The sequence below is a fragment of the Penaeus japonicus genome, unplaced genomic scaffold, assembly GCF_977035675.1.
Source record: "Penaeus japonicus unplaced genomic scaffold, GWHDUDI00000001_assembly GWHDUDI00000011, whole genome shotgun sequence".
NCBI classification, from domain to species: domain Eukaryota; kingdom Metazoa; phylum Arthropoda; class Malacostraca; order Decapoda; family Penaeidae; genus Penaeus; species Penaeus japonicus.
The window spans coordinates 23,418,837-23,431,336 of NW_028234413.1; positions in this window are offsets into that span (position 1 = coordinate 23,418,837).

Here is a 12,500-nt window from a genome sequence, read left to right on the forward strand (position 1 = left end):
TGGAAAGGGAAGTTACTCTAGTATTCAGTGAGGATGGAACAATGGAGGAAGGTGTCAGGGGTCATTTGCGATAAAAGAGTGTCAGTTAAACCTTAAAGGAAAGGTCACAAAACGTAGTTAGACCAGCCTTACACCTAAGCTGGAAGCAACACCTCTTAAACAGAAAGAAGAACAAGAAAGTTAGATGTGGCAGGAGATGAAAATGCCTTAGGTGGATGTCAGGAGTTACAGGGGAAAAGGATAGGTTCAGGAAATGACTAAAATAACCAGAGGAACAGCCAAAGTAGGGAAGTCTCTAAGAAATCCAAAAGTCTAGTTTGAGTGGCTTTGGGCCATGTAAAGAGAAGGTGAGGGTGTAAGAACATGTTGGGAGAGGGTTATGGACAATGGAAGTAGAAGAATAGAAGAAAGGGTATACCTAAAACCAGATGGAAAGATTGTATAAAAAGGGACTTGAAGGAAAAGACCATTGATGATATAGCAGTAGTATACAATAGGAGTACTTGGAGAAAGCTCATAAAAAACGGCGACCCCGAATAGGGATAAGCTGAGAAAAAGATGTCATGACGGGGACACATTGGTTAAAAATCTTTCTCTTTAGACATAGTGGCAGACGACCATGTAATATATGTAATATATTACGTAGGCACTCCAACCTAGCCTGATTCGCCGTTTTATCTCGGCATCGCAAGATGTACTCGTCTTGATGAGTTGCCCTAGGTATACATACTCGTTCACTGCTTCTAGTACCTCGCCCTGTATTTGTATTTGCTTAACTGGGGTTCGGCTGTTGAACATGACTTTAGTCTTTTTCATGTTCATTTAAGGCCAATCTTCAGACTTTCCCTATTTAAATCGTTTAGTAATTGTTGTAGTTCATCTGCTGACTTGCCGAAAAGAACAATGTCATCTGCAAATCTTAAATTGCTTAAGTGCTCATTCCCTATTTTTATCCCCTTCTCCTTCCAATCTAACTGTAAACAGCTTCGGCATTTTATTGGTTTCTGCGTGTATTTTGATGGACAATGTACCATCTGTATATATATCCTCTAATAATCTACAATATATTTTCCTCTACTCCTTGTTTACGAATTGCATCTAGTACTGCAGATATCTGTACCGAATCGAATGCCTTTTCATAATCTACGAATGCCATACACAGGGATTTCCTATATTCGTTTGCTTTCTCTTCTATTTGGGCTAGTGTGTGGATATGGCCTGTAGCTGAGAATCCACTGCGGAACCCTGCCTGTTCCCTGGGTTATTTTGAATCTAATGTATCGGTGATACGGGGTGTGATGATTTTTGTGAACAGTTTATAGATTACTGAAAGGAAGCTTATATGTCGGTAATTCTTTTAAGTCTTTTGTGTCCCCCTTTTTGTGTATAATAAATATTATTGCGTTTTTCCAGGATTTCGGAGTTCTACCGGCGCTTAGACATCTGTTAAAAAGATTGGCTAGTTTTACTGCCGCAATCTCTCCTGCATCTTGAATAAGATCTACATTAATGCCATCTCCTGGTGTTTTTCCTCTTTTCATGCCTTTTAGTGCCATATTTACTTCCTCTACCGTGATGTTTGGAACGTCTCCAGTTGTTGTGTTTTGTCTCCGTACGTGGTTGATCGTTTGAGTGGTATAAGTCGTATACATACATACATATATACATTATATATATATATATATATATATATATATATATATATATATATATATATATATATAAATATATGCATATGTATGTGTATATATATACATATATATATATATATATATATATAAATACATATAAATAAAAACATATATGTATATATATATATATATACATATACATATACATACATGCATACATACATACATACAAACGTAAATATATATATATATATATATTCTCTATATTTTATATCTAAATCTATTATATATATTATATATATTTATGTATTATATAATTTAAAATATAATAATTAAATAAAGTTAATCTCATTATTATTTTATACTTAAAAATAATAAAAAAAATTAAAAATAAAATATCTTTTTTTTAATAATAAAATATAATATTATATTTATTTATATATATAATCAATTATTATATTAAATAAATAATATAATTATAAATATAATTATTTATATAATAAATTATATAATATATTAAATTTATAATATATTATAATTTTATATTTATATTTTTTATATAAAAAATATTTATTATTTTATATTATATTTTTTAATTTATTTAAATATAAATTATTATTAAAATAATAATTTAAATTATTTTAAATTTTATTATAATATATTATAATATAAATATTATTTTTTAATATTTAAATTAATAATTAAATATAATATATTTAAAATATTTTTTCATTTCAAATAAATTATAATTAAAATTTATTTATTATCCTTTATTAATATATATTATATTACATCAATATTTAAAATTATAATTTAAAATTAAATTTTTATTTTATAATAAAAATATAATTATAATTTTTAATTTTTTTCATTTTTTATTATTTATTAATTTTTATTATAATTTATTATATAATTATAAAAAATTTATATAAATTCTAATTTATTTTATAATATTTTTTATATTTTATAAAAAACAAATTATATAATATATAATATATTAAACTTATAATTTTTAATTTTATAGAATTATAATTCAAATATTTCATTTTAATTATATATTAATTTTATTTTAACTTAATTATATATAATTTATATTATTATACAAATTTTTAAAAAATTTTTAATTATTATATTATTTTATTATAAATATTAATTAATTATTAAGATATTTATAATTATAAATAATAATTATATTATATATAACTAAAAAATTTAATATTATACAAAAAAAAATCATATAAAATTAAAAATTTATAAAAATTATTATTTACATAATAAATTAATACTATTTAATAATCTATTTATATAATATAAATTTCCAAATTATATATTATAAAATTTTTTAATTTAATAACCAATTCTATATATCAAATTTTAATATTAATAAATTATATATATAACTTTATAATTTATTTATAATATAATTAATAAAATATCAATATTATTTAAAAAATAATTTAATAATAATTTTTAATATAAAATATATTTAATAAAAAATTTTATTATTTATATATCTTTTAAATTTGATTTTATTTATTTATTAATTATTAAATCTATAAAATAATAAAATTTAACTACAAATTTTTTATCAAAATATATATATTAAAAATTATTTATAAAATCATTAAATTTATATATAAATTAATAAATATTATAAATATTTATTATATTAAATTACTTCTAATAATATTATTTATAATAATATACTATTTTTTTAATACCAAAATACTATTAAAATTATAACTATCAATAAATAAATTTATAATAACTAATATAAAACAAAAAATATATAATAAATATCCATTTTTTAATTTTTATTATATATTATCCAAATATTATTAATTTCGCCGAAAAAATAATTTTTTAAAATTTTTTAATTATAAATTAATTTTTTAATAAATCAATTATTAAATAAAATTTTTAATTTTTTAATCTAATTATTTATAAATATATTTTATATTTTTATAATAAATTTTAATTTAAATATTAATTATTTTATAAAACTATTTATTTAATTTAAAATAATAATTAAATTTTAAATTTATATTTAATTTATTATTTTTATAATTAATTTTTTACATTTCTATAAAATTAATATATTATTTAAAAAATAATTTAAAATATAAATTAATTAAAAAAAAAATATTAAATATAATAATATATTTATAAAAAAAATCATATATAAAAAATATTTATATTAATACAATTATTTCAATATCATTTATTAAATATACCAATATAAATAAAATATATTTTATATTTTTAATATTTTTTATTTATTTATCCTTATTATAATTATATAATTTAATTTTAATCTTTATTTTAAATTTATTAAATATTTAATTTATTACATAAATTAATCTAAAATAAAAAATCAAAAATTATAATAAAAATAATAAAAAATATAATTTCAAAGTTTACAATTTATTAATTAATATAAAATATAAAATAATTATAAATATTCATTAAATAAAAATAATTAAATTTAATTAATAAATTTTATTTACATTTATTTATATATTAATATATATTTATTATTATTATTTAACATTCAAAATTTAATAATAATAAAGCAACAATCTTAAAAATATTAATAACAATATAAAAATTTAATAACATTAATTCATTTAAAAATTATTTCAAAATTAACATATATCTAAATTAATATCTTTTATATAATTAATATAATATCATTTATAATAAATAAAAAAATAAAATTTATATATTTTATAAATATAATATTAACTAATTTTTAATAAATAACTAATTTTTAATTTATCATTTATATATTATATAAATAAATAATTTAATTTTAAAATAATCCATTTATTTAATTTTATTATTTATATTAAATTATTATTTAATAAATTTATTTAATTAATTTAACTTCTAATTTTAAATATAATTATTTAAAATTTTAAATAAATATTAAAATAATTAATTATTTAATATTAATACATATTTTATAATTTATTTATTTTATATTATTTTTTTTATAATATAAATATAAAATTATATATATATGATATATATAAAAAATATTGTTATATATATTACACAACACACACAAACACAACAAACAAAACACAAATATATATAAATATATTATATATATATATATATAAATATATTATATTGTATATATTTTTTTTTTATTTTTTTATTTTATTTTTTTTTTTTTAAATTTTTATTATTTATTTATTTATTAAAATATATATATATTATTTTAATATATATAAATTATATATATATTATATATATATAAAATATCTATAAAATAATTTTATATTTGGGGTTTATATTTTTAAATATATAATTTAATTTATATATATATATAAAAATATATATATATATTATATATAATATATAATATATATATATTTTTAAAATATATAATATATATATAAAATATTTTTAATATTTTATAAAAATATATAAAATTATATTTATATTATTATATTTATATGATATTTTATATATATATATATATATATATTTATATATATATATAAAATTTTGAATATATCTAAAGCTGTTGACTTTAGCGTGAACCTCCATATATTTTATGTGCTTGAATACACTGAGTACAATATCAAATTAAAATAAATGAGTTCTGAAGAGGATTTTGTGTTGATTTGTGATCATAAATTCTTACCAGTCTTTTTTATGATCTTACGACTATTTCAAGGACAAACTGTAGGACTTACCCCATAGGGCTATACAATACATCAGTTAAGGTTTACTAGAATACAAAAGATAAATATTCTTGCTTCTTTGAACAACAGGTCCCTCTGTTTGTGGAAATGTATACACATATTTCAGGTTTCGTTTATAGTGACTCACAGAAACTCAGTGAACTTTACTCTTTAACTTTATATATGTACGGGAAAATTTTAGCTTGGAAAGTCGTGAACTTGGTTTTCCCATCATTTGGATATAGCTTATTCACTCATAACCTAGAAGTGATGTTATTGATTTCTTGGTTTCACATATCCATAAACTGTGATTTTTATCTGCATATAGTAAGTGTCATCAGCATGTAATGTAAACTTACTCTGGAATTTGATCAGCAAGGCGTCTTTTTCATCTACACCTGATGTGTTTGCGTTTGAATTTGAGCGCCTCTAGTTCTATGGAGAAAGAAATCGTCCATCACCAGTTGAAAAGGCCAGCGAGACCAGCACACTGAGTGGAGCTGCATGCTGGGCAGAGTGAAGAAAAGAACTACAACGAGAACAGTTCACCTGCCTTCATTTCATCATGCAAGAGCACAGCACTTCGATGACTTTTCTTCACTGACCACAATGTTCAACAATCTATTTGAAGAAAAAAATCATGAGTAAATATTTGTTCTTAAAATAGTTTATGACCTGGTTCTAAAAATAACAGTCAAATTTTGTTTCTAGATCACTCAAATAAATAATAAATAATACCTACATTTAGCATAATAATAAAAACCATCAGAATCTATTCCACCAATAAAGAAATATATTTCACTAAAACTGCCACACGTTTCTTTAAGTTATCCTACTCAGAGAGGGTATTAGAGTTAAATGAATAATTTTGGAGGTTCAAAAGGAAGGCTTAACATTACTTCCTTTTACTCAAATAAACACCCAGGCAAGGTTGGTGCGAATGGTTTTCGCGCGGTCAACAAGGGCGTACATATGGTCATCCTTTTTCAGCTCTCTACACCAGGACACAGTAAACAAAAACATAGAGGGTTTAATGAAAACTTACATTGCTATGATTCTTCTAATCTTAAAGGCTACAGTCATGACAAATATCTTCAATTCAAACCTCGGTGAGACGGGAGACAGGAATTCTCCATGCTGGTTCAAATCGCTGGCAAAGGCGGCAAGCTATAATGTAAATTAACTTACAAGCAACGCACATTCATCAAAGTCAAATTAAAAAATACAAGCCAAGGATTTCATGATGATATATAGAATTTTGAATTATATATATTTTTTTGCCACAGAGTATGGATAAAACAATTATATATTTTGCCTTTTCGCATCCTTGCCGGCGTATTACACACAATCTCTTCCACTCAGGGTTGCCAAATTTGGTAAGTTAATATCAGATTTGGCACCTTTGGGTGTCTCAAGTACATTTGGTACGACTTTCAAGAAAATGCTGAATTTGTGATACCATTCTTGGAGCTTATGGCACAGAGCATTTCTCTGGAACCCTCTGCTAACACACGTGGTAGAAAATTAGAGCAGTTTCAGATAAAACCCCTAATTTTTATATTGCGCAAAGTAAATACTTCAGTAATTTCAGTCCTCTGATTTATTCAGGAATGTAGAGTTGCTTGAAACATTAGACTGTAAAATTTCCTAATATCATTGGAGAGAATGCATATGGGGACAGTAAATGTAGGACCAATGCAAGCTCTGAAACCTGAGCAAACATCATATGAGCCTGAAAAGTTTTGACATGAAGGTTCTCTTGTGAGGTGTGATGATGAGCCCAGATTCCCCAACCTAATGTCACTACCACTTTCATCTGCTGCAGCAGAGAGGAACCTCTCTCTGTAGATGATTATAAAAAAAAAAGAAAAAAAAAAGAGCGATCTCGATTGAAGACAGACATCCTTAATGAATTAATTAACAGCAAATCTCTCTTTCTGGTGTGAAATACAACTCTTGACTAGTAGTGAGCCGTCAGGATGGCCTCACATCCCCGTGGTCGGCAGATCGACATGGGCTGCCTCCAGCCCATGTCGGTATCATTGTCATCCTATAACATTTTTCTTACTAGTCTAACTTTTCAACAGGTGCCTACTTTGCGACAGCTTGATGCCCCCCCCCCCCAAAAAAAAAGTATATATATCATATGTAATATATATATATATATATATATATATATATATATATATATATATATATATACATATATATATATATAAAGAAAAAAAAAAATTCAATATATTACTAACTTAGGTTGTGTTTTTTTTTTCATTTGTTCTTATAGCACGAACTATTTCCCTTTTCATATCTCGACCTTCCATCCTCCCTAACGCCATGTAAGGCGCCAGATACTTATACATTTTTTCCAACTAAGATGTTGACGAATGCAGAAAAGCACACCTCCCAGGTGTGTTAAACCTGTAACTGGCGCAGCTGATCTCGTGGCCTGCCATGCTGCACAACCGTGTGGTACCTGAGCATCAGTCAACACGCTTCCATATGTCTGCTGTCTCTTCGTATAACACTCTTATAGATCTCCCCTCATCAAGGAGCTCTTACCTTCAGTTAAATATAAGGTTTCCTACCTCATTTCTTACCAAATCGGGACGATTTGAGGGTAGCGCGGTAGAGCGATATGAAAGTAATTATCTCTAACGTTAAAATAACCAGTACAAATGTCTGACCTGACAATATATAATCGAGTTACAATACACAGATATGATTTTCTTAATTACTGGGTTTCGCATATCATCTAGGGAGTCACAGGCAGCACCAGCGACTTCAGCCCTTCGTGAGATTTTGGTCGCCACCACAGCATGGGAAAGTCGTCCACAGAGACTGACCGAAGGGCGGACCCTTGGAATGTTGTGACCCCGAATAGGAAATAGGCTGAACTTGTATTAACTCCAACTAGTTATCCTGTGGGCGGGTCCTTCTCCAAGAAGCGCTGACTATAGCAGGACACACTTGGTCTCCGGCCTCAACTGGAACACCTGACCTCTGACCTCTGACCTCCCACACATCTGTGTCCTACAATTTGTGAGAACTGTGTTAATCCTAACCTCTTATCTTCAGTCATATTTTGTCATATATATATCATACCGTCTCACAGTGCCGTGATTATCTTGTGGTTATAATATGTTGTCATTGTATTAGATGCTGTGTTTCACACTATCCTTTATTGCCCATGTGTGGTAATTAGAGTAAACTATACCATCACACACACACACACACAAACACACACATATATACATCTTTTGTGTGTGTGTGTATATATATATATATATATATATATATATATATATATATATATATATATATATTTATACATGCGCGCTCTCTCTCTCTCTCTCTCTCTCTTTCTCTCTCTTTCCCTCTCTCTCTCTCTCTTTCTCTCTCTACGTCTACACAAAGATCCATTGTGTCTCACTTTCTATCAATATATTAACTAAACTTCATCAGTCTAGTGCTCTCTCTCTCTCTCTCTCTCTCTCTCTCTCTCTCTCTCTCTCTCTCATTACAATCTCTCTCTCTCTCTCTCTCTCTCTCTCTCTCAATCAACATCCCCACCTCTTTAGATCTCAAAATCAACTCGTCATCTCTTCTTCTCTACAGGCGTCAAATATAACTGCTCTCTCTATTCATCCTCTCTCTCAAGTCGTCACACACACACACGCCTTTTTGAGGTAATTGTTACCGTTTCGTAGTTTTGTTGTTTTTATCATTATTATCACTGATGTTGTTATCATTATCACCATTAATATTGTGATCATCATTGTCATTAATGTTGTTATTATCATTGATTGTTATCATTACTACTATTGGCATGCAACTTGTCAAAAGAAAGCCAATATCCGGCTATTTTTTATGATCGTTCCTAGTATTTCTAATATATGTTTCGCTTTTTTCTCTTATATTTTTTCGATCGATTTTATTTTATAATCGTTCTTAATAGTTGTAATTTTTTCTCAATTTCATTTTTGATATAATGTAACATTAATCAGCGTTATTAGCTATAACCCTTTTCATTATCAGAATGGTTATTACTTTCTATTCTTTCATCGTTCTTATTAGTCTTATTCTCCCAATTCCTTTTTAAAATAATACACCAATATTCTTCGTTATTATCTATATTCCTTTCCTTTTTGAGGATAGATATTAATTTTCATTATCGTTCATAGTTGGTAATTTTTTGTCTTCATTTTTTAGGTATAAAATATACTTCTTTCATTTGTTGATCTATCATAACAATACTTAACGTTATAAGCTAGAATCCGTTTCATTATCAGAATGGTTGTTATTTGTATTTTTATGATCGTTTGTATGTCTATTATCGTTCTTATTCGTTGTAATTTTTTCCCCCTTTTCTCTTAATTCTTTTTTTTATATAGTATAATAATAATCAACGTTACTATCTATAATCCTTTTAATTAATTGAATGGTTATTATTTGTATTGTAGTTACATTTTCCCCCTTTTTCTCTATATTCATCTTTTATATGATTTAACACTAATCAGCGTTATTAGCTGTAATTCTTTTCATTATTAAAATTATAATTTCATGATCGTTTGTATTTTCATGATCGTTCTTAGAAATTATGATTTAATCTTCATTTATTCAGTTCCTTTTTGATATATTATATATCAATCCTAGTAATTGTGTTTTTTTTCTCTCAATTCCCTTTATGCATAATATAATCAACGTTATTTGCTTTAATACTTTTCATTATCAGAATAGGTATTATTTATATATTTATGGTCGGTATTTTTATGATCGTTTTTAGTATTTTTTTCCTTTTTTCATATGATATAACAATAATCTGTTTTATTAACAATAATTCTTTTCGTCTCAGAATGTTTATCAATTTGCATTTTTATAATCTTTTGTATTTTTATGATAGTTATTAGTCGTTGTAGTATATTTCGTTTTCCTTATCTATCTCAGTTCCTTTTTCATATAATATAACGATTATCAGCATTATTAGCTATAACCCTTTTCACTATCCGAATAGTTATTATTTGTATTTTTATTATAGTTGTTAGTAATTGTAATGTATTTTTCCTCATTTTTCTTAATTCCTTTTTGATATATTATAAATATAAATCGCCATATTAGTTATAATCCTTTTCATCATCAGAATGCTTATTATTCATATTTCTATGATCGTTCTCTGTAGCTGTACTTTTTTTCTCTGAATTCCTTCTTGATATGATACAACAGTTATCAGCGTTATTAGCTATACTTATTTTCAGAATGATTATTATTTGTATATTTATAACCGTTCTCTTAGTTTGAATTCTATTTTGTTTTCTTTCAATTTCTTTTTGATACTATGTAACAATAATCAGCGTTATTAGCTATAATCATTTTCCTTATTAGAAGGCTTATTATTTGTATTTTTATGATCGTTTGTACTTGTACGGTTGTTCACAATATTTTTTTTTTCTCTCAACATCTGTTTGGAATAATATGCCAATAATCAGCTTATTTAAAAATTCTTTTCGTTATCAGACTGGTTACTATTTCAATTATTCTGATCGTTCTTCATAGTTCTAATTTTATTTTTCATTGTTCTCTCAATTCCTACTTGATAGAGTCCTATACTCCTTTTCATTATCAGAATAGTTATTCTTTGTATTTTATGATCATTTGTATTTTTATAATCAGCGTTATTAACTACAATTCTTTTTATTATCAGAATCGTTTTTATTATCTTTACGATCGTTTGTATTTTTATGTTCCTTCTTAGTATTTGTATTTTTTCTTTATTTTCTCAATTCCCTTTTCATATGATATAAAAATAATCACTGTTATTAGATATAATGCTTTTCAATATCAAAACGAATATTATCTGCATTTTTATGGTCGTTTGTATTTTTGTAATCGTTCTTAGTGGTTGTAATTGTTTTCCCCTTTTTTCTCGAAATTCCTTTTTGAAATAGTATAAATATAATCAGCGTTATTAGCTATGATCTTTTACATCATGAGAATGGTTATTATTTGTCTTTTTTTATCGTTATTAGTAGTTGAAATATATTTTTCCTTCTTCTTTCAATTTCTTTTTGTTATGATATAATTATAATTAGCGTTAATAGGTACTAGTACAAGCAAAAACCATTATTGATAATGAAAAGGATTATAAACACTTTTCCTTATCAATAATGTTTTTTGTTTATATTCTTATGATCATTTTTTTAGTTATAATATTTTTCCTTTTTTTCTCTTAATTAATTTTTAATATGATAAATCTATAATCATCTTTAGTGGTTATAAGCCTTTTCATTGTGAAATTGTGAAATTGGTTATTTATATTTCATGAACGTTTTCAGAATTCGAATAATATATTTTTTCGTTCTCTCAATTCCTTTTTGATATAACATGACAATAATCAGCGTTATTAGCTGTTATCCTTTTCCTTATCGGAATGGTTATCATTTGTATTTCTATAGTTGTTTGTATTTTAATGTTTTTTCTTAGTACCAGTTCTGGGAAAATTAATAGACAATTCTAGCCATTCAACTGATTTATTCAAATTTTTTTGACAGAAGGAATTTTTTGACAGTAAATATGTTTTATTGTTTTTCCTTTATACATATATCATCTCAGAATTTTGTGGGACCTCCTTTGGCTCTAATAACTGCTTCAACACGTCTTGGCATGCTTCTAATGTAATCTTGTGCTTTGTTCCTGATATCTGGATTTCTGTGCCAAACCTCTATCAACCGCTGGATGAGCTGTACTCTGTTGGTACATTCAATTTTGCTGACTTCATCTTTTAAGTCTTTCCATAAACCTTCAATAGGATTTATATCTGGGCTGTTTCCAGGCCAATCAAGCACTCTGATGTTAAGATCTTTTAGATGACTAGAAACTCTTCTGGCTGTGTGACATGGGGCCCCGTCATGCATGAATATTCCGTTATTGTCAGGAAACCATTCACGAAATCGGGGTACCAGGCGTTTATTTATTTATTTATCTTAAGGTATCCGTCTTGATTCAGAGCGCCATCCACGATCTGTAAACGACCTGTACCTTGTGCAGATATGATGGACCAAACCATGACTTTGGAAGGGAACTTGACTGCAGTCTTCTGACAGTCAGGTTGGTCCTTCTCTTTTGACGTCCTCCTCACGAATTTTCGCCTATCACTCAGTATTTCCATCATTGATTCATC